At 39.3% G+C, this 24,783-nt stretch overlaps 1 protein-coding gene across 1 annotated transcript in view; it reads right to left on the bottom strand.

Moving 5' to 3' along the window:
• Nucleotides 1–19,832, bottom strand: part of NAALADL2 (N-acetylated alpha-linked acidic dipeptidase like 2) — a 436,265-nt gene extending 416,433 nt beyond the window's left edge. Inside the window, exon 1 of the mRNA XM_064665876.1 lies at nt 19,779–19,832. The gene's annotated coding sequence lies outside the window, so the exon portion shown is untranslated. The remainder of the gene's footprint in view (nt 1–19,778) is intronic.
• Nucleotides 19,833–24,783: the final 4,951 nt, after the last annotated feature.

Below are 24,783 nucleotides of genomic sequence, written 5' to 3'. Positions count from 1 at the left end.
ATCACAGGAAAAGCTGTGTTTATTTTAGTTTTAACTTCCAGGCCTGACTTTAATACAGGCAAAACACACCCACACAGACATTGGTGTTTGAACGTCTTTGTTGGTTTATTTATTTATTTACTTTTACTGAGGGACTTGCCTTCTCATTCTGTGCCAATGCACCACCACATTTTTACTCTTCATCCTGTGCAGAGATGTCCTTCCTACTTCAGGTTTCAGCACTTGATAAAACAGCTGTCTTCAGTTACATATGAAAAAGTCAATCATCTCTTTGCCAAAGGAAAGCAAAAGCTAAGAAAAGGGCAGCCATGCAAAGCTGGGACACTCATTTCCTTTTTCTCTGGAAGAGCCTTACCTGGTAGAAACACGTATCATGTTAACTAAAGAGAGGCAACATCAGCAAATGAATCTGAGGACACCGAGGCCAAAGTCTGACCACAAACTGGTTTCTGGCACTCTTCAAAACTCTGTAATCACTGGAATCTGATACAGTGGATAAACACTGAGCCTCCAGTATCCATCACTACTTGGGCTGGCTGCGATTTGGAAAAACGCAGCTGTACAGGGATGTACCATCACATACAAGGGATATTAAAATGCATTTGCCTGATTGAGATACCTAAATGTTTGCTTACCTGCAAAGTAAATAGACCTCTGCTCTCAAGTTAAACCCAGTGAGTATTTCCACACGTGCATGGATCAAAGCATGCAATTTTCCATTAAACATAACATGCAAATATGATTTCCAACAATATGAAAATGAACTGCCAGGGCAATTGCTCCAGAAGTACTGCAGTTATGAATATCATCAGACACATTATGCTTTCTGTTGGCAAAAGAATTATTTTGTAATGGGTCAGGGAACTCCTTCCCACACACTTTAATAATCAGCATGCAAGCTTCAAAAAGGAAATCTATTCCTCTCTCAGCCTCTGAAAGCAACAGGCCTACCAGGAAAATACTTTTGCTAACAGGGTGAATTATCTTAAAATATTTTAAAACAAAAACAAAAGAAAAAGCAATGGTCTGCAAATATTTACATTTCTTTTAAGGTCAAAAGGGTCAATTAAAATGAACAATTTGCATGTCTTCCACAATTACAAGTTAAGCCTCATACATAAATACCTGCCACTAGAAACTTTAAAAAGAAGCAATCATAATAGATGTAAAATATTCTAAAGGATTTTTGCAGGAAAAAAAGTGCAGCTTTGTGATTCTTTTTTAAAGTGTTAATGTGTGTTCAAGTGGTCTTAATCTGCTCTGATAAGCTCTAAAAAAAAAAAAAAAAAATAAAGTCTAAATACTTTCTTTAACCTTACCTTTCTCTTGGTCAGTTCCACTGCTGCTACACCCAATTTCACTGCTAAATGAATCACTGCACAAAAGTTCCCTTATAGAGCCCATTATCAGCATTTGGCTTGAGACAGCCCAAAAGCATTAAGCCTCCTGAAAGCAAAAATGAGAGTCAATGCTCTAAGCTTTTCACAACAGCAAGGAAAAATGGCCTGATTTCCAGAACAGCTTGCTGCACCCACCTCTTAGCTGGCAAAGAACTGCAATTTTACAACTGCACATCATAAGCTTTGGATGCTCTCTCCTCCATTCAGACTACACACCCATATAGCTGGTCATATATAACAAAGCACAGGGGAGTTGTGCCCTGTCATTTCATTTCTGTGGAGAGGATGCAGAACAAAGCATCTAAACCAGCACTGCTGCTGAAAATAGAAGAAAGGGACAACTAGTCCAGTTCTGTCCCAGAAGGTGTGTAGAAAAACTCATGCCTAGCTGTGTACAGGTATTTATCTTCTCTATGCTTTGTTTCTTCTTTCACCTGTATGTTTATCTCCTAATGTTTGCAACATTAAAAGAAAACTATTGACTAGGGAATTTACTAAAGGAATGTTTTACAGAAAAAGAGGAAGAGTTTAATCTCCACTACATTGCCAAAAGTGCTGGAAAGGGTGTGTATATGACAGCACACACACTTAGAAATGTTACACATTGATGCAACCTTTTCCTGCATATATGGAAAGCAGACTTAGTATAAATGGGAAAAACTTCACATAGTTCAGTGAGAAAACTCCACTTTGAACATGAACAGAATCCAACAACTGCAGCTCTGTCTGGCCTAGGACAGAGCACACCCTGTCAGACTCTGGATATTAGACATCACATAACCCTAGATGGTAAGACTGAGTGATGCTACAGACTGGCAACACTAAAGCTTCTCTGCTTTGCCTGCATTGCAAGTATCCCAAAGGCAGAAAAACAACAAGGCAATAAAACATCAAGTTTGAAATCTCATATTCCTGAAATTTTTGCTCCTAGGTCCAGAGGTCTGCCTGCCAGAGCTGCCTGGACATGTCAGGAAAGAATCAGCTTCTTTCTGCTGCAGGAATGCAACAGATTAACTTAATGCATTAGATGGAACCTCGTTTGGGAGAGAAGAGAGCTGCTGGCATCAGCCTGATGTATATGAAAGCAGACAGACTACAAAGTTTAAGAATGTATGGAAACTTTAAGAGACTGTTTTGTGATTAAAAAGGAGATAATGAAATGGACAGAAGTTGTCAAAAGAATATTTCATTTTGCTTTGCTTACTCAAACCAGTATTGATTGATACATTCACAGTTTCATTGCAGCAAGCATTAGATTAGGACTATTGAACTAACTCACTATGATGCATTGCATGACAGCGAGAAAAATTAAACAGTTCAAGCTGTGATCTTGTCAGATCTCAGAAGCCAGACAGGATACAAATGATCTAATAGGGAACTTCCACAGAGAGCTGGGAAGTACAGCTGGGAATTCAGCTCCCATTCCTACCGAGTATATGCCCAGAAAACTTGGTTCCAGAGACTGAGACTTAACCCAGGCTTCTAACCACAGTGATCATTAACAAACACCAGCGACACCTTTTGCAAGCTAATCCTCTTGCTCGTGAAAAGCACTCCAGTGACACTTTCAGCCATCTCAGCACAGAATAACTCCAGCTTACAAAGCTCATAGACAGGAGTAAAAATGAATGCTTTTGCAGAGTCCTTGAATGGAGCTGCTCAAGTACTTTTATTATTTTAATGACAGATAAAACCTATTTGGTTAGAAAACAGGGCAGTTACAAAGAGGGTACTCCATCAGTCTTCCGCGAAGAAGTGCCCTTCACTTTCCATACCAGACAGAAGCAGGACAGTCTTTTCTGCACAGCAACAACTCAGTGGCTGAAAAACAATTACCCACAGACCAGATTTTTGAATCACCAGACCACAAAATCTCCCTAGAACCTAGTACACTCAGCATATCAGGATGTTGCATATCCTTCATTAAAAGAACCACAGAACCACATGAAAACAACTGCACAGAGGGTTTCCTCTTGCACTGCAGGCCCAGGGCAGGAGCTTCCACACACTGATGATACATTCCAATTGTTGAATGATGGTCTATTTTAAATAAGTGACAGTGTGCCAACACTTTGCAAATGTTGTAGCAAGGCTTACCCTCTAATATTAAATTGATTGAGCAGATTGTGCTGGAGCAAATTAAGTGCTGCTACAGTTCACTAATGGTTTTCACACCTTGGATTCCAGTAACATGCTTTCATTATTTCACAGGACACAGCTTACATGAAGTCTTGTGTACTAGTTTGCAATAGGCCCACACTCATTAAGAAACCTCAAAAACAGGCAACATCATCTTTTAACACTATTATGTAAAAATCATCACATGAACATTATCAAGAGTCTGCTCCAGAACAACCTCGGGCAAGGTTTAGCTTTTCCTGGTTTTAATCCCTTCACTAACCTCACTCCACTGGGAGTTTTCACATTGCATTGACTTTATCACTGCCATAAAGGACAGCATAGATGTCCCACTTCACTACAGTGGAAATAATTTCTGTGCCCAGTCTTAAGCAAATAAGCAGGGAACATGACTTACTTTTGATCTGAAGAGATTGATAACCTTGAGTTTTAAACAGCACCTGGTGTTTCCCTGATCTTCATTTGCCATAAAGAAGGTAGAAAGTCCTCATCTGCAAATTACTAATAATAATCAGCTGCAAGATGTGACCTTGGACAAAGCAATGTTAAATTGGCCAGCAAATTTTTTGGAGGCATCACTGTTATTAACTTGCAATTTTTTCATTTCAGTCTGCCACTGATGCTTGGCAGGTTATAATTTTTCATTTTCTCACTTGGCTGACGCTCACTCAAGTAGAGATTATGGAGATAGTGGTGGAGAATTTTTACAAAGAGATTTTCCCCCTTTCGACTCGATCACATCAAGATACAAACACAAATCACCTCTGTGAGGTGGGTTACTTTCTAGGTATAAATGTCAAAGATCCTTTCAGTACTCCAATGGCAGGAACAGTTATCTTGTCTTCTTTGGAACTCATGAACTCTCCAATGTGTTAAATGGACAGCTGGACAACTACTACCTGTTCAGTGCATTCCCATCAGGCATGAGATGGCCCAACTGCACTTCTGTTTTACAGTTAATATACAATAGAAGTTGAAATTTTAGTGCATTAGTACTTTCCCTTGAGATTAACATTTTTTTTAAATAAAAGCAATTGATCACTTTCTACTAAAGGAGAGTATTCCCCAATAGTATGTTTGCCTCCACATCACCTTCCTACTCTCTCTCATCATTTCTTTGCCACTGATTAATGAATAAAAGCTGTAATAAACAGCTCCTCCCAGTGATCATTTTGGAACAGCAGTTCCTATTTCTTAAAAAAAGCCCACAACCCACCAACACTTTTCTTTTTCTTTTCAAATATCCTCTGGTCACAAGGAAAATGTCTAAAATACAAGTATGTAACTAAACACAAACAGACCCAAAAATGTGCTTTCAATTAAGTTTTTCTGTCTTTGGTGGTGAACCAAAGCACCCTTCTGCCAAAAAATCCATTTTGTGGCAGTCCTCTGACTAAAAAAAACTGTCCCCCAAGCAATCCTGATGTAGGAATTGTACGTGACATGCATGTAAATGTTTGCAGAGCTTTCCTCATTACCAAAGAAGATTTTTCTATTACTGTTCTTCTAGTTAGAGCTTATGCAAGGAGATACTTTGCAAGGGGAAGCTGAAGAACACATTTAAGGTTGGTACACCAGAAGAATAAGTCACAGTGGAAGGCATTTTCATTGATCAGAAACTACAGTTCACAGGAAGCTGGAGACACTATGATGTTGTTACTACTAAATACAGCCCAAAGGATATTAAAACAGCCTGACAAAACATGCCCTTACCTTCATAATTACCCATTTTAAGCCTTCCTTTTCAAACCATGAATATTCAGCAGAAAGCACATGCCTGTGAGATCACTCACCTGAGTGCTCAGAGAAACAAGCTCACATTTACTTATATTGCCTTTGCTTTGTCTTTTTTAACTGTACTTTGAAATATTTATTATCCTAGCAACTGTATCAAGAATGAAATATCTGGCAAGACATCGACTGCCATTGAGAATAAGCTTCATGGTTCTCTCAATGAGATTAGAACTTCAGCTGATAACTAGAGTGACATAGTAAGGTTTCTAAAGCCATACGACTATACAAAACTGTAAGTCTCAGATCTAATTCGCTGCTTTTTATTGTATTTTCCGAAATTTCTTTAGAAAGACAGCATAACATCACTCATTTTATATGCAGGGAATTGAAAGCCTAGGAAAGAAAAGTAGCTTTGGCCAGGGCCATACAGGGGAACAGTATGGCTACATTTGAAAATTTAGCAAGTCTTCCAAATCCAAGTTCATTCCCTCTTCTGTTTAGTTAGATATTCATATTCTGGACATTTTCTTTGTGAAGAGAAAACATTTAAAGAAAACAAACAAACCCCCCAACACCCAAAGAAACAAAACAACAACTTCCACTCCTAAAACAATTGAGACAATTTCCTTAAAGGTTCATGACTACATTTCCAACAGCCACACGGTCTAGAGAACAACAGATAATGCTGAAGAACTCCCATAGAGCCTATTCCCAGCTTTGACAGAACTCCCAGTTTTGTGTTTCCTGGCTCACAACCCATGGAAAGTTGCTTTTAACATCTGCTGGCCCATTAACACATTGAGCACCACCATGAAATCAGCACACAGTAAGCAAGGGGAATTCCAGCCTCCTGGGTAGCTCCAGCAGGTAAGGAATGTGGCTGCACAGCATCAATCCTGCTTAACTTTATGTAGATGTAATGCAGGCCTAGCCATACAGAGTTTGCAGAACTATATAACTTCTGTTCAAATAAAATATTAGCTCTGTTCTTCCTATTGTAATTCTGATTCTAGAATATTTTTCAATTAACTTGGAATTAATTTGGAGAATCTATATCTCAGTAATATATAAATATGCTATTATAAGCTACATTATAAACAGGGTTATTTGGGGTTTGGGTTTTACATTTTCTCGTTCACCTTTCAAACTGGACTCGTTCCATAAGCTGATTAACACTAACTTAGCTCTGCTGGCAACCATTTGTGCCAGTCAAAGCATATCATGTGATGGGGGGACACCACAAAACAAAAAAGGACATGACTAAGTTGTATTAATCAAGTCTGCATTACTCAAAACAACAGCACAAAACACTCAAGTCTTTCCATGCATTTCTTTCCACCAAATTAATTCTCTTATAACTACCAAGATTGCAGCAGGTCTGACCTCAAGTCCAGTGAAGTATAAAAATTGACATATTTGGATGGGAACAGGCATGAAGTACAGATGTGTGCAGCTGAAGCTCTCTAGCAATCTCTGCCAAGTAAGATCTCTGCTTGTTAAAAGGAAAAAAAAATTTATATCATACTACGAGTTGAATTTTAGAAAAAAAAAGCCTGTTTGAATCCTTATGCACTTGCCTAAAGCTAATAAAATCATGCATAAATCAAGAAAAAACAAACTGAAATAAACTATTTATGAATCTTTGTTACTTATACATGAAATTTTCAAAAATTCTCACTGAGAATCAAATTCAGAAAGCCACTCTTGACATGAAAAATGCAATAAAAATGCATTCCAGCTTCCTTTGCTAGATTTTTTTTTTTTAACCAAATCCCACCTTACCATTCCACTATGGCAATGTATTTATGTTTCAAGAACTCAGACTTTTCTAAGTACTTGTTACTGCAGCCCAACTTTACAACAGTCTATTCTGCACATGATATTCTAGCAGTGGAACAAGAAGACAAAGACCCCACCCTCTCCTCCTCAGAGCATCTTTTACTATCAACTAAAACAATTTCTTTGATGCTGCTGATGCAAGACAACACAATTTCTGTACTCTCACATTACTGTGGCAGCCTCACTTCAAGATTCCAAGTACTGCTCTTAGGCCACAAGGACTAACAGGCATAAGGACCACATGGAAGGGGCTCTGCACGTGTGAGAACTGAGGCTCTTCACATCAGCTCTTGACCTTCAACTAGGAAAGGTCAGACCAGACTGTTAAAGCACTCAGAGCACATCAAATGGGCAACCCTGCCTATTCCGTATTTTATTTCAGCCATTTGTGCAGCATCTGAGTTTGTCAGTGACCACAGATCTTTATTCATGAAAAGAGAGCAATTATAGCCTCACAAGGAAGTGAAGTCCGTGAGACTTCAGCAAACTCTTCATTAATTTGTTGAATTAGCAGAGGAAAGCATATAATGTTAATTATGAATGCTTTGGTGAGCAAGAGCTCTGACTTAAGCACTGCATGGTCAACCTGCAAATCCAGAGATCTCAGTTTCATTGTCCCCAAATTGGTTTGACTAAAGCAGTCACTACAAAACCTGAGCACCTCACATACCTCAGGGTCATTCTGCATCAGTACATGCTCTTAACTTGCTTAATACACTCACACATCCCCACCTTGCAAAATGGTGCTTAAAACAATGTCAGAAGCAGCCTTAAGATAAACAACAGAAATAAAGTTAGTGGTTGTGAGGGGGAGGAATAAATCTTGCCTAGAAAGACAATAGGCTGCTAATGAAAATAATTTACAAGTTTAAAAACTAGGGCATATATTTTAGTAGCAGGCTGTTTAAAAAAAATATTTGCAATATTAGTCTATAATTCATTACAGGAAGACAAAAACAAACAAACAAAATCCCACAAATTTTCTAGCAGTTTAACTTCATGATATTGATTGCAAAATCCTGCAATTTTTAGGTTGAGTATATTTATTTTGTTCAAGTCTGACCTGCTGTTCACTCTACATGACACAGCCAAGAGAGCACATAAAGACTTAAATACTACAAAAATGCTAAGAGTCGTCAAAAATGTACCCTGGAAAGGATCTAGAAATCTCTCATCTTAACAATATCTTAGATAACCACTGAATCCCTCTTTACTTGGTATTCCTGTTCTTACTATCGAGTCCTGATAAACCAAACTCAGTACTGAGTCTGCAGAAAGTACTCCTCATTAAATTAGTTTTCACCGGCACTTCCTTTTAATTTTTAACCTGCTGCAACAACTAACAAAACACAGCACAGATCTCTACAGGACCTGATTAGTGTAACACAACAGTGAGGATTAAAAAAGTGCTCTGAAACAGAAATCACACCCCCAGTACTGCATGTTACGGTTCAGTCAGTGCCTACAGGACTGGCAGAAATGAAGTCTTAAGAAAAGCCCTGATTAAGAAAAGATTACCAGGAAAGACTAGTGTGATATTTACATTAGATTCTGTACATTCAGGAACTTCTTGGTGCATAAAGAAATGTCCCTAGCAGACTCCTGTGTCTACAATTCCACCAGTGAATAATTATTCCATTTTTATTTATTTCCAGATTGCTTTTTGTTTGAAGAAATATCTACCCAAGTTTCCACTTCATATCAGGACAATGGTCAGTCTGCATTTTAAGGCAGTTTGTGAGGCACATCTCATATCACTGTGAGGCAATTTCTTCTATATAGTTTCAAAGAAAATTCTGTTCTTTTTCCACTTTTCTTCACAAACCAGTATAACTTTATGTCAATCAGCAGTCAATCATTTAAATAGCAGTACATTCACATAGCAGGTTAGAATACTTCACATTGCACGAGCTAACTGAATAAAAGTTTCTAGATGGAATTTCTCCAAGGCAAGAGATAAACAATAAATGGATTAATATTCGCCAGGGAGCACTGTAATAATAATAATCTCTGAGTTTTTCTACAGCTTTCAGTTAATTTATTCTAGAACCAACAGTGTAAATGCAAGCCTCTAACTGAATAAAAATAAAATTTCCACTAAAGTAGTTTTAAGATCTAAGTATCTTGATAGTTCCTCTTTAAATCACATTTATTTCAATTCCAAAAAAACTGAATTACTTTGATATATCTTTTACACTGGCACTTTTATGCCTTCTCAGGACATCAGTGATTCTCAGACTTTTGAACTGGTACTAAAAAAATTACGCATTAAAGGTCAAGCAAATTTTCCCCCTTTTTTGGTAACACTTCCATCTCATCTTTCTAAGAAGTATCATTAATTAACTCCTTTCAAGCAAAAAAAAAAAAAAAATGTATCCATTAAACGTAGAAAGAATTTGACTTCAAAACTGAATCACACAAAGTATCTGCTAGAAAAAGCAAAAAAATTACTTAGGCTTTGCCACTTAGAACATATTATACATCTAGAAAGGTACTTTATTCCATAAAGGAAAAACAAGAGAAACAAAGAGCAGAAAGCAGCCTCTATACATCAGTATTACTTTCCAAAAATATAGTTAATCTTGAAAAAGACAGAAGAGTAAGTTTTTTCAAGTCTCTCATTTATGCTTGCACAAATTAGCGAACAAGAAACAATTCTCCATTAAAGAGCAGCACCAACAGCAAGTATTTTACTTAAAATAACTATAATTTGATATTCACTAACACTTTTTCCCTTCCTTTCAAGTACTGGAACACAAATCTTTTAGTGGAAGGAACACTTGGTAACAGGTCCCTCAAAACCTCACCCCACCCTTCCAAAACCTTCAATAGGTCTGCTCTGACATAGAACACACAAAGTCAAGTTTATGGAGCTCTGATCTATCAGCAACTAGACAACAAACAGGTTTCATTCACAGAGTATACAAGAGAAAACTAATACCCATTTCAAAAGGGAGACCATCTCAGGTTACTTTCACATAACTTCAAATAACAACTCCATAACTGTTCAAACTTTATGCTTCCTAAGAAATGCGCATTTCATCTCACATCCCTCTTAGGACTGGCACTCAGAAAAACTCCTATAAATATTCTCTACAAACTTTCTGGAACTACTTACAAATTCAGAAGCCACAAGCCTATCTGATCAAGATTGTACACACATAAATAAATTCTTCTATGTTTACATACACTGGTATATAACCACTACATATATGAAAACGTGTATTTCATTTCAGTTCCCTGTACTCAGAAGTACATTGATAAGTTTTTCGTGCAAGAACCATCTGTACATTACTCAACAAAACAAAACAGCAGTCTGCTCCTTTTCACAAACAAAAAGGAAGAACAATGACTTTTCCAAAAAAAAAAAAAAAGACAAACCCTAAACAAAACAAAACTCACATTAGAAGTATCCTATGTTTGAACACACATCCCAGGAAAATTTTTTGTTCCTGGCACTTTCTGGTTCTGAAGTGCTGGATCTTCGAACACTCATATTATTTATAAAGAGAAAAAAAAAAAATCACTTTTTCCTGCAGACCAGACATGTTTTTCTCCAGAAAACTGAAGTGTTCTTTAAAGTTGGTTTGAAAACTGAAACCTATGGAAGACACACATGCAAATTTCGTGAATTTACACTTTCATAGTTTCAAAGCTAATTATCCACTCAACTTCAAAATCTAGTGCTGGCATACAAAATACACCAAGAATGAAGTGTGCATGCAGAATCACTTTTTGTTATGGTGGAGTATTAACAGTGCAGAGAAGCCAGCTAGACTACAGGGAGATAAGTATTTATCCACACACACTTATGAAAAACAGCTGTTAGAAAAAAAGAAGAAAAAAACCTCTTTTTTACCAAGGATGAAAGTAAGAAAGCACACCCAAAATAATAATTTTCAAAGCGTTACAAGTAAGTGGATAAAGCACTTGAAAAGAAGCCACAACTCTGTAATCAAGGAAAGCTCTGTATTAAAATTGTAAAGTCTAATAATTGATCAGAACTAGAGAAGTAAATTTTATTTTTCACCACGTTCTCCATGGCCTCTTTGCTCACTATATATATTTTTTTCACTATTTCATGAAGACAAATCAAACCATCTGGCTTGTGCCAGACACACTTGCCCATGTTGTATCTGTTTTTCAAACAGCAGACGCTCAGCAAGCATCTAATACATGTGATTAGCTGGTAGGAAAACAAGAATTCAATTTGACTTAAAAATATCCTTGCATTTGTTCTCATTCCATCCTGGGAGAAAACAGAATACTTCTGCATGCTTGTCTGCAACTAAGAAATACTGAATAACCACTGGTTCAGCATGTTGAGCATATGCTCACATACCAGCTCCGGGCCAATACTTTGGTCTCAAAACATGACCAGGCTTCTCAAAATACTTCAGCATATGCCTGTCTTGTGGAAGCACTTATATAAACAACAATGTACAGGCTTTATTCTCAATTGATACAGTAAAAATATGCAGTAAGGCAGCACTCACTATTCTGAAATAACAATTTCAGAGGCACTGTTCTGACCCCATGTAACTCTCTCCCCTATTTGATCAGAACTTTTTACCTTTTCCCCCCCTTGATGGTCCAAATGGCTGCTACAGCCCATTTACAGGATGCAGAAAAGGGCACAGAGTGTCCCAACTCTCTCCTTTAAAAAGTTAAGGGAAGCAGCAGCCTGATCTATCCATTACTTTCTTCCACAGGTATTCTCAGAGACCTCTAAATGAGTAAACCCACGAATATTTTAATAGGCTTCCATATCTCAGCCTCAGACACAGTCTAGAGCCAGAGGCACAGAACATTTCACTTTTACATACAGGTAACTCCCCCAGGGTTCCAGTTTCCTCCTCAGAGGTAGTTCCTTCACATAGCAGATGCTCTGCAATGGTTCCCACACCAACTGCCACTATCAACAGGAAGCTTATGAAATTCTGTAAGTCCCCAGCATAATGCTTTATTTGTTGTGGATACAAGGTGTGTATCTACAGCAGTTCAATATTTCTTGCTACCCTCTAGTTACACTTTCAAATATTCATGCAAGAAATCATTCTGTGCCAGAGTTCACATTAATTTGCTCCTGCTAAAACAGTACTAAAATAAAGTTATTGAAGCAAATCACCACAAGGAAAATATATATTTTTAACATGCCCAAATATTGTCATTAAAAAAAAAACACCGACAGACTAAACAAGGGAAAGACAATTAACTACTGTGGACAGCAATACAGTGTAAATTCCTGCCCTCAGTCTCACCCAGCATGGTGTTTGTGATTCATAGATGTAAATGCCTTGGAACACATTTGTAAAAAGCCATGTTTAATAATTTAATGTTTCAATGCAGCCTGCAGCTCCCACCTACAAATGCCTCCGAGACTTTACCGACAAATTCATTTTTCCCCACAATTGGCATGACCAATGGATTTCGAATTTCACATTAAAAGACAAATAGGAAAATTAATCATCTGCCAACTATTTCTCCTGGGGGGGTGTTGTATCAAATTTAGTGCCCATGAAGTGTGTCAGATTGACTGTAAAGAACCAACTGTGACAGTAGATGGGATGTGTCCCAAGGAGCTGACCGGTGTTGAAGGAGCTGACCGGTGTCACCACGAGACTGTTCTCTATCAGCTTCACAAAGCTGTGGAGACTGAAGTAAGTCATAAAGACCAGAAGAATCAAGTCTTACACTTATCTGTATAAAGGCAAGAATGAAGATGCAGAAACTTGAGATCAGTCAGCCTCACCCCAGTCCTGTCTTGCCAAAGTATGACAAGAAACTTTAAGGAAGTAACTCTTGCCTGCACTTGGGGAACAATCCATATTATATGAATACAGTGAAACAAAGTGAGAGCAGTTCAACGTAACTTCACACCTTTGCTGACTGTAAAACACACATCAGGTACAATATAACCTGTTATGCTTCAGAAGAGCTAGAAACACTAATTTCTCTTCGACAATCTGGAATAAACCAGCAGTTTTAAAGTGTAAAACTTACTTGAAGCCCCACATACAAACACCATCTGCGCTTTTGCAAAAGGTATAACATTTGAAATAACGTTCTTTTCTCCTTCTCCTAGTACATGCCATCACGAAGAGAAAACTTTATTTATATAAAGAGCCCACAAAATGAAGTTCCATAAAAACAGGAACATATGGCCAAATAATTCCGAATAGCACTTAGCATATTCATCCGTAAAATAAGAACTATAATGGGTAGATAAATACACCCAAGTCTACTTGAAAATTGCCAGTATGTACATGGTTTTCTGCAAATAATTAGTTTCTTTAAGAATTTCTCACCCATCACTCTGCACAGATACTTCTCATTACAGTTTTACCACAGTTAATCTTTTCAAACCACAAACTTGGCTTATACCACCTTATATCCCACATAGTAACAGTCTATGTCAGCGCATAAAACTAAGTCATCTCTTTTATGAAAACAGAATTATTACAACCATTACAAAGATAAAGCTTGAAACAGATTTACGTAATCTCTAACACGAATGTAAATATAAAGTAGAAAAGGTAGAACCTATATAGAACTATTTAGAACATTAAACAAAATGCCTAAATATAAACTTAGGACAAGAAATAATAACAACAACAAAAAAACCCCAACAACAGTCCTGAAGGAAAATATGTACACACCAATGAATTACTTTCTGCTGTTAGTAAGGAGAAAAACATGCACCTCTAGTCAAACACCTCTACCTTGCAAAGATGTTCATGCAGGTTTACCTGTAATTACAGCATTTGGAATCATCTATCATCCACCTGTTTCTAAGCCATTAAATACTAGTAAGAAACTGTGCAATCAAATTAAGTGGCTTAGAGTTTGTGGATTGAGCTGTAAAACCTCCACTTTTTCAGGTATCTCCAACCCTTACCTTGGTAAATACTCAATAAATATTTAGCTTTCTCTTCAGCATGTATCATGAAACTTTCTGGATAGTTGCACATTATCCCTTGAGACAAGACGCACAATCACCTTCAGACTCTCAAAAATCCTTCCAGCTGCAGACTCTTCCTGCTCTAATTTGCTGCAGTATTATAACCAGCTGGTCCTCATCATAAACATGATTTGGTTCACCAAACCACGCTCCTTAATCAAACATCTGGTCATTGCTTCAGTATCTTTAGGGATTTAGGCAAAAAGACTGGTTTCGCTGAGTGATGTGTGCTTGCTTGGGTCCTTCTCATTTATTTTGATGATCTCCCATCATACTGAAGGCTGATTCCTGACACATTCTCCAAAAAGCTGAAGCGTTTGTACAAGACAGGCATCTCTTGACTTGCTCTTCAGCTTGATTTCTGCTCATCCTGTCAAACTGTTTTAAAAGGAGGTTTTCCTATTCTGATGTACGATTCTTTTATTTCTCCTTATGCTGCTGTTGTGGTTTAACCCCCACAAAAAGGTTAAAGCTGGCAACTCAGCCCCACACAGCCGCTTGCTCACTCCCGGTGAGAAGGGAGAGAGAAACAGAAGAGTAAAAATGAGAAAACTCACAGGTTGAGATAAATCCAGCTTAACAGGTAAACCAAAAGCTGTGCACACAAGCAAAACCAAACAAGGAACTAATTTCCCACTTCCCATAGGCAGGCAAGTGTTCAGCCATCCCCAGGAAAGTCAGGCTCCACCACTTGGGAAAACAAGCACCATCACGCCAAATGTCTCCCCTTTCTTTCTTCTCCCCCAGTTTTATGTTGAGCATGATGCCATATGGTCTGGAATATATCTTTGGTCAGTTGGGATCAGCTGTCCCAGCTGAGTCCTCTCCCAACTCTTTGTGCCTTCCAGCCCTCTCGCTGTGGAGTGGGGGTGAGGTGAGGAGCAGGAAAGGCCTTGGCTCTGTGTAAGCGCTGCTCAGCACTAACCAAAACCTCCCTTTATTATCAACACCATTTCCAGGACAAATCCAAAACACACAGCCCCATACCAGTTACAAGGAAGAAAGTTAACTCTATGCCCAGCAAAACCAGCACAGCTGCCTACAATTCCACTAAGCCTAAGACCTGAAAGCATTGACTGCTAAAGGCATGTAAAACTGGGCACAAAGAAAAAAACTCAAAATGTTCCTGCTGGCTCTTCACCACAGGAGGTAATGCATTATAACACAGGTTTCCCAAAAATCTCTGCAGGATCTCCTTGCAAACCCTCCAATAATTCCCACACAGTGGGTTCTTCTGTAACCACCCTGTTGTAATCACCAGTTTTCTGTAACAGCCCAAGTATTCTCTTCTGTGAAAGTTACTCTATGACAGCAGGATTTTATTTTTTTTTTTAATTTCACCTTTCTTTCTGATTCTGAACTTCAACCACCTTAATTTCCACAGTACTTTGATGAAAACTTGTAAGAAATCTTAGAAACTGACATGCTAATTTAGTATTTAAAATGTCTGAGACCTACTAATGCAGAAATTGAGTCTGAGGACATCTTCCCATTGCTGAAGAATTACTCACCAACACAACTTCGCAATCTTCAATCTTCAGTACAGTTAAACCAAGTTCTTGTTTTAGAGTTCTTTGTTTTGGGGGTTGGACTAGATGATCAGCAGAGGTTCCTTCCAACCCTAACTATTCTGTGATTCTGTGATTCATTGTTTCCAGGCATTTTAGACATTAAAAGTCTTAACTATCAGTTCTGTTCTAATTTCAACAGTCTCCTGGGCTGAGGAACCATATTTCATTATTGTCTTTTTATGTAGATGCATGTATTTAGATACAGAAAAAATACTTTGATCATCTACTCTGACTTCCACAGAGTATGGACACATGCCCTCAATTAAGTTTTATTTAGGTACATCTCAAATGAAAAATACTGCATTTGAATTAAAATTTTCCTTTGATGAATATCCGACCACAATGTGCAATAAATTACCCTCGTTGCTGAAGACGCATTTCTTATTTCTACTGCAAATGTGCCTGGCTCATATTTTAACCAAAGGATCCTGATATCCCATCATTTTCTGTTTCATCATAGAATTTCTGTTCACAATGCACACAAACGTTGCAATCCCATCCCTCCCTGCTTTTCTCTTTGATAATATTTAACATACTGAGCTCTTGGAATTTCTCCCTCAGGAGCTATTTTCAACCCTTATTCATTGTTACAGTTCTTGTCTGAAGTCTCTTTGACTTTAACATCCTCCTTGAAGTATGAACACCTAAACTTGACAGAGGATTCTTGGAGCAATCTCATTCATGCCAAACACAAAGATATTAGACATCTTCTGCTCAGTCATATATAAATTGGCTCATATTGAAGCTTTTCCTCAAGACCACCCATAAAACAATCTGTATGTAGATGAACATTGTTAACTGAGAAGTTAAAAAAAATCTGATGAAGTGATAACAAAGACCCAATGATCCTACCAATTCAGCTTCCCAGGTGACTCAGATATATTCCCCTCACTACACACATGTGTGGGTGACATATCCCTCTGATTCTCAAGGAGAAAGCCCAGCAAAACTGTTGATTGCTGAATCCTTTGGCTCTGTGTAAAGGTAGAATGCTGTACTTACCAGTACAGAGAGTTTAACCAGTCTGAATCACAAGTCAAGGCTTACTGAGGTCAACAACCAATGTCAATAATGTCATTATATTGATTTTCAACACAAGTAACGAACATTAACAAATAATAGCACATTCTCACTTTTATTTGGCTCCTGCACTTATTCTGTGCTTCTCACATATTCATAAGCACATTTGTGCAAGAAACCAGAACCAGCAGCATTCATGAACCTTTATTTGATTACTTCTTGACTATGTTTTCAGATACACAACTCTTAACAGTTTTTCCCTGCTAGATTCCAGCTGACCAACAGATCCAATGACCAATAGATGGCTGCACTTCTGCATTCAGCCTGGGCTGTCAGAGCTGTACTTGATTTCCCCTTTTTCAGAACCACATAGTTAATGGAGGATGGACAATGACCCTTCCTACTTCCACCTGCACAGCAGCATTAACCAGGCAGATGTGTATTTGAGGAGAAACCAAGTGCTTTAATGCACATGCTGCTAAGGCTTCAAGAATGAAGTAAATTGTTTTCCACTGATCACAGAATCACAGAATTTTCTAGGCTGGAAAAGTAAGAACATCGTGTCCAACCACAGTACCAGCACTCCCAAGCCCACCACTAAATCATGTCCCCAAGTGTCACATCTACACATCTTTTGAATCCTTCCACGGATGGTGACTCCACCACTTCCAGGGGCATCCTGTTCTGCATCTCACAGCTGGATATAATGCCTGTATTTCAGAGTTGGATTAACTACAGCTGTCTTCAGGGTAGCATTAGGACCCTTATTTTACACATCAGCAAACCAAAGTGTGATCTGCACAGAAGGGCAACTTACAGGATCACAGTTCTATCACTAATTTACAGCCATCAATGCAATGACTTCCTCACATTGCATTGCATACTTCTAATAATCTAATTTATAAATACATGTATATTTATAATGCATGTGGCTTAAACACAAAACCAAATGTCACAGTGGGGAGAAAAAAAGTAGGAAAAAAAAAAAGAAAAAAAATACTGCCTAAGTAGCATTTAAGCAATTCTATACTGCAGGAATGCTCGCCTGGCCAACAAAAGTACATTTAGAGTAGAAGCTCCAGATCCACTAAAAGAGTCTGAGGATTTAGAAGATGTCTATTTGACAAATTACCATAATGAAGATCTACGGCACACGTTCCCTGGAGGGTTACATGTGAATCACTAAGAACTACACTTCTGAAACAAATCTGTTTATTAAGGGGGAAGAGAAGAACTTTAAAGATCTATTTTTGTCTAGTTTGTATTCATACCCTGAGACTATTTAAGAAGGGGGGAAAAAATAAACGTTGGTATGTACAACAGTAGTGACAAGCTAAGACTTTATGAAGATTAACAGAGCTGAGAGTCATATGATTGAGCATGAGTACTGGGAGCTGCTACCACAAAAATCTGCAGCTTGTGACATACATGTGAACCATGAGCATCTTTTTATCAACTTTGACAATTCTGACTTTTTCCCACTTAATCCTTTTTTTCTGCTTTAGAGAAACCTGGACCCAGCTCTTCAAAGCAAACAAAACAGCTTCCCATTATCACAAACAGAAGTTTTGCTTTATTATGGAGGAGTGTGACCTGTAATAACGTCTCAGATAACATCTTCAGCAATGGAAAACCATTTTAATCCTAAGGATGTGAAAAAAAAAACCCAAAACTGCAAAGTTTAGATAGACACTAAAACTAAGAAAAATCTGATGAAACTTGGAGAAAAGTACTTTTCCGTGGGATTATTTTCTTCTATTTTTTAAAGAAAGTGTTGTGTGGATAGCTCTAGATTTTTTATTTAAGAAATTCCAACTGAAAAAAACCAAAAACTGACAAAGGTCAGCTACAAAAAAATCATTCTTTGGCTTGTTTCAATTGATTAACTTTATGGTAGACTATCCTACAGTTAAGACATCTACTAGGAATGTGATCCATGACCAAAATTCAGAAGACACACTTTAGTATTTTGACAATAGTGGAGATAAATGCCGCATTATGGATGCACTGGGACTCATACAAGAGCTCTTTAGATTAAAATTCTAAAAATACATACAGCATTACTTGATATACAGGACTCTGGCATCGTTAGTTTCAGTTATCTAATGCTTTCCATATGCTAACCACTGAACAAACGCATTAGCCTGTAAATGCAAGGAATATGTACCAAGTAATAAATAAACCAACATGAAACAGGCTGTTCATATTAGGGTTAAAATCTAAATTCTTTATTTCTTCCCTGAATATTTCTGTCCTGATGACTCAGCAACAACGCTGCAAATTTCAGCTGAAGTCAGCAAGATTTCTCAGCACTGTTTGCAAGTGTCAACTCCACGGTCCTTACAGGGTATGTTTTAATGACAATTCTCAGGCTATCTCGGGTATGGGGGACTTTGTATACGGATCCCTGCTGAAGTCAAGGAGCTCCGCATGGATGGAGCAACGGAGACGCTGCGGCTCAGACAGAAGGGCTACAATGTTGTCCTGAACCGAAACCTGCGAAATCACCGGCTGTGTTTTGGGTAACACCTGAGCACATCCCGAACGCCGGAGGGGACGACGTGCTGTCACCCCGCTCACCGCGCTGATGGCTTCCAGACAGCGATACCTGACATCCTGAGAACTATGGTTTGGGGGTTCTGTTTTAGTGTTTAAAAGCTTTAAGGAACTAACGCATCACTCAACACATAATTCAGGTCCTAAATCCAGCCGACACCGACGCCCGTGTTCAGTTTCTCAACGAAACAGAAAAGAAACACTAAAACAGCGAGTAACTCAACGCGGTTATCTCGGAGCCGGGGATGGGAAGCGAGCGGGAGGACGCGGCTCCCCGGGGCTGTGCGGGACCATCCCCCATCTACCTGTTCCATCCCGAACAGCCCCAGCGCGGACCCCCCGCGATCCCAGCGGGGCGCAGCCCCGGAGCCCTCGCAGCCACTGTTTTCCCGAGTTCTGAGTTACTTTTAGAAAAAACAAACAAACAAACACGCACCCCGGGAGCCGGCAAAGTTCTCCCCGCGCTGACAGCCGGGGCTGCGCCGCGCCCGCCCCGCCGTGATGGGGCCGGGGCTCCGCGGGTCCCGCCGCCCCCCGCCCGCCCCGGGGCCCCGTTACCTGCCCGCCCCGCTGCCCCGGCGCCGCAAGGCCGCCCCGAGCCCGCCCAGGGAGGTTTTCAGCAGCCGTAAAGCGGTGAACGCGCCCGGCCCGGCCCCGGCGGCGCGGCCGCGAGGGGCCACCCCGGGGAGCGCCCTCGGGGCGGGCGGGGGCGGCCGGCGGAGCTGCGGCGGGACGGGCCGTGTGCGCGGACCCGCGGGGCGGGCTGGGGTGCAAGGGAGAGTGAAGGGCATCTCTCGTCCCGACTCCCCTGCCCTGGGCAGGGATACCTTGCACTAGACCTGGAGCGTTCAGAGCCCCGTCCAGCTTGGGCTCGGATGCTTCCAGGGATGGGCAGCTTCTCTGGGCAACGTGCGCCAGGATCTCACCACCCTCAAAGTCAAGAATTTCTTCTTAATATCTAATCAAACGTTTGCCCTCTTTCAGTTTGAAGCCATTCCCCCTTGTCCTGTCACTATATCGCTTTGTCCAAAGTCCCTTTCCTGCTCTCTTAGACCCTCTTCCAGTGCCTAAAGGGGCTCTAAGATCTCCCCGGAGCCTTTTCTTCTCCAGGCTGAACACCCTAAGCTCTCTCAGCCTTTAGTAACATTTGACAGATACAGCCTTGTTTTACAGCTTTTTGGAGGGGGATAATTTGTGAGATGCAGAATTTTGTGCATCTACAAGTTACACAGTGACATACTGTATACCCACAGACCTACCAGCTAGGAGGGAAGATGAGTAGTCAAGTGCACCCAGGAACCACAGGTTATCCCAGCACAGCTCTGTGGGAGTGAACATCTGAGCACTGTGGGCACACCTGACACTAATACCAACAGGATCAAATCACACCAGCACAGTTTTACAGGTGTCTCAACTGCGGCAATTACACTGCTTTAACAAAGCCTCTTAATGTCCATTGGTAAACTTTGATCTTGAATGCACTTCCATTACAATACTGCCCTCTAATAAAAAGGAATTTTTTCAATACAGATTAATGACTTAGTTCTGCTTGGAAGCATTTTGATGTTCATTGAGTCTTAAATCTACAATTTGTCCTGTAATCCTGGTGCTACCACACAAGCAACAGGGCTGAGCTGTCTTCAGCAAAGGCAGGAGAAGCATCAGCCTGTTCAATTGCACTGTCTGAAGTCAGGGTTAGTGTTGTTTACCCTGAGAGAATTAGTAATAGAAATGTTAATTTTAAGAAGAAGAAGTAATATTAAGCAGCATTTCCTGGAAAGACATTTATGAAAAAATGAAAGAAAGAGACCAATGAAAATGTTTTTTCTAGTCAATGAGAACTACTACCAAAAAAAAAAAAAAAAAACCAAAAACAAAAACAAAAGGCATCTTAACCCAACAGCTACTGCAGAGAAGGCAGAAAAAGTATTTCAGAAGTCTTCCATGCATATGGTGCACATACTAGCAAACAGAAAAGCGAATTTCAGGCATTTATGACAGAATTGGCTTCTTCTAATAAAGTATTAATGGGCAGGTCTGGCTGGACTGCTGTAGCTCTGAAAGCAGTTTCAGAAAGAACAGGATGTAGTCACTGAAGAGCAAGTAAACTAATATACAGCCTTCATTAATAAAGCCCCTTTTCCAACATTAAGCAGAAGTAAAACAACTGCATCTGGACGCATACTTTTCTTGCCCAAAGAAATCAGGCATGTAGGTGTAGAAATGCATTTACTCAAAGCATGATTCATCAGTTTTTATTCACAATTTTCTTCTCTCCTGCAATAACATGTTACAACTCTGCTCATTCCTACATTCTTCTCTTTTCTAGACCACCTCCAGGTGAGAGCCATGGCTACGTACTGGTTTTGTTAGTCACTCCAAAGTATAGACCTGAGGTTTTTGTGCTGCGTAGCGTAAGCCAGTCGTGCCCATTCTACGTGAAAAGCTGAGGCTGAAGTTCAAAACAGATTTACCATCACGACAGTTCTACATTTACTTGCTTCAGCTGAACCACTTCCAGATAGTCCAGAGCTTGGCACAAGTGTGAGTTAACACTGCAGCAGAGAAAACATATCCAAAGGTGAAGTGCACCAGCCATGACTCCACGTGCTTTCACACAAAGCTCTAAACTCATTAGGTAACCAGAAAGCTGTCTGGAGTCTCATGCATTTGCTACATTTTAGTTGAAAATTTCTGGACAGGCCTCTTAATTGCTGAGTGATAGCAAAAAGTCAGTCAAATATAAAATTCCATTACCCTTTTGCTAAAACCAGGCTTGCTTTGCTGCCCAAACTCTCATCTTCCTGCTGCTGTTTTAAGAGTACCTCCCTTCCCCCAGCGTTTTTGCCAAGGATTGGCCTCATTACAGGCAGGATGAGAAGCATTCTCTTTCCAGTACAGAGGTGTAGTCAAAGGGAAAAGTTTGAGACAACTGGCAAGGAAATAATGTTTTGGTTTTTTTTCATACTGAATCAGGACCACACTCGCCAGAACTGAGTCACAAAAAAGCAAGTGATGCCCCAACATTCAGCCAAACTGAAATAGATTTGCACTGAGAAGAAAAAAAAGTCTCCAAGCAATTACATTTTGCAAAAACTTAATGTGACATGACTAGAAAAGAACATACAAGATAGTCAAACAGACTTAAAACCTTCCATAAAACTTTTCTGAAAGGAAATAGTCCATATAAACTATACATCTATAAAACACTTCAGGATTTGTGTGCATCTTGCCTTATCAGAAAATATCTCAGGTACTTTGCAAATGTTCATGAAAACATGGAAAAGTTGAATGTTATGCTTAAAGAGACTTTACTGACATTGATTTAGACTTGAGATACTGGATAAGGCAAAAAAAGTTTCTGCTTTACAGAAATTCTATCATAGAATATCCTGAAAAAGATTACTAAGTCCAGCTCCTGGTTAGGTTGAAAGGCATCCATTTGATGATTTTTAACTGCTGACTTTAAATTGCTGTTCACAAAAATAAGTTTACTTTTCTTCCATAGCCTTAAGTCGAGTTTGTTTGTTTCTCTTTTGTATTTTTACCAGCCTGAAAGTGATTGAGCTTTAACTGTTCCATGCAGCAGAAGTGCCATCTTGTGGCTCCCTTAGACACTGCTTTTTCGGGTCACATTAGAGTTAGTAATATAAAAATCCAATTTTAAGATAGTTCAGTCTGTGATCCATATAAAAAAAGATCCTACCTGGTTCACACGCTGATGGACTGACTATGAAGGGTGATATTCTCCAGTCCTTGCTGGAGGACACGGATCACTGTATTTGGCAGGACTATTTATTCTGCTGCAGGAGAAGGAGAGCATCAAAACTGTCATTTTAAAGGTCTGAAAGGGACCTACTGTCCTGCCCCTTATCGTCCATTCCAGCAGTATTTAATCAAGGAAGGTACTGAGACCGAGAGGATTGGTAGGCATGCCTGGAATGTCAAGTTCTGCCTCTTTACATAGGCTGAAGGCACCACACATTTAAATAACAGAAGCCCCACTTGAGGAAACAAGAAATTAAATACCATTAAAACCATCTGCCAAATGTAATTTGAAAGTCTAAAATTCCTTTTTACGAGCAGTTTCTGCTTTTTATACTGAAGAATTAATTGGATATATGTATTTTACAGAACAAATCCATGATTCAGCAAGAAAATTAATGAAATTAAGAGACAGTTGGAACTGCTGCCAAGAGTGGTCATTTCAGACCTAGCAACCTTGGAAAATGACCTTTTAGATAATGAATTTGGAAAAATAACACTACAAAGCAACAAAAATGAGTGCTATCTACCTATAAAATCTGCTAATAGCAATATCTCCTAAAGAATGAAGGCATTAAATGGATCATGGAGCTGATGTTTCTGTCTCAGGCATCCTAAGCACTGAACATACCTGCCTCAATGCACCTCCTGTGGTAACTCCACAATAGCTCAGTGTGGGTTTCTGCCCCCATACAAGGAAGTACACTGATCCATTGAGGACAGGAATGTGGAGTTGTATAGCATTAAGAAAGTGAGAAGATGACAAAATTAGGCCTAGAAGCCTAGCAGCTTCCCCAAGTACTTAGGAAAGGATAACTAAACAAGAAGCGATGTGACATGCTTAGACAAATCATTATTTATTCATTAACCCATAAGCAGTGAAATACCTCCTAAAAAAGGCTTTTAAGCACACATGCTTTACACAATTTGAAGGATGTCTAATTCATGTTGAGGTACTGTTTAAGTAGTTTACAGTGATGCAACAGAAGTTGTGTGATTCTACAGTTTATCTGGAGTTTCCTCTATTCCTTGATCCATGCCTTACAAAGGAAAATAATTAGCAAAAGCAGGAAATTCTGATTTTTGTCCAAGCTTAAACTAGAGTATGATTTTTCTGTAAAGGAAATGACTCCCTATTAAGTAGAACTATCATGTTCTCTTTTAACTTTGAAGTCTATCATATTGAAATTAAATGGAAGTCCCATTCCTTATCAAGGCATTCCTGCACTGGGCTTTTTTCAGTCTTTTCCCTGCAAGTCAAGAAACCTGTATCCTAAATTGCAAAACATACTTCCCTAAAGTCTGTGCAGCTGTCTTGGTACTGGAAAGGGCTCTAAGGTCTCCCTGAGCCTTCTCTTCTCCAGGCTGAACAACCCCAACTCAGCCTGTCTCCATAGGAGAAATCCAGGACTCTGTTTTTGTGACCCTCCTTGAGACTCATTCCAACAAGTCCATCTCCTTCTTATGTTGGGAACACTGCACTCATAGAATCATAGACCGACTCATTCAAAGGATGTGAGTAAATATAATCAACATCTCTAACAACCAGGACTCCACAGCACTCCAGGTTGTTTCACAAGAGAAACAATTCCTATGATAAAGGTTATAGCCACAGGTTATGGAGATGAAAATGCCTCCTATTTTTATTATTTAAAGAATAATCACTGGTGGGTTTTAGGAGGTGTTTGTGAATTGAAACAGAAAATGAGATTGCAGAACCTGAGCCTTAATCCTCCAATTTAATTTCCTTTAATCTTGCTTATAGCATATGACCTCTTTTTAAACTATCCATTTTTTT

This window comes from Pseudopipra pipra, chromosome 10 (genome assembly GCF_036250125.1).
Source record: "Pseudopipra pipra isolate bDixPip1 chromosome 10, bDixPip1.hap1, whole genome shotgun sequence".
In the NCBI taxonomy this organism is placed as follows: Eukaryota; Metazoa; Chordata; class Aves; order Passeriformes; family Pipridae; genus Pseudopipra; species Pseudopipra pipra.
This window is presented reverse-complemented; position numbering and strand designations above follow the sequence as displayed.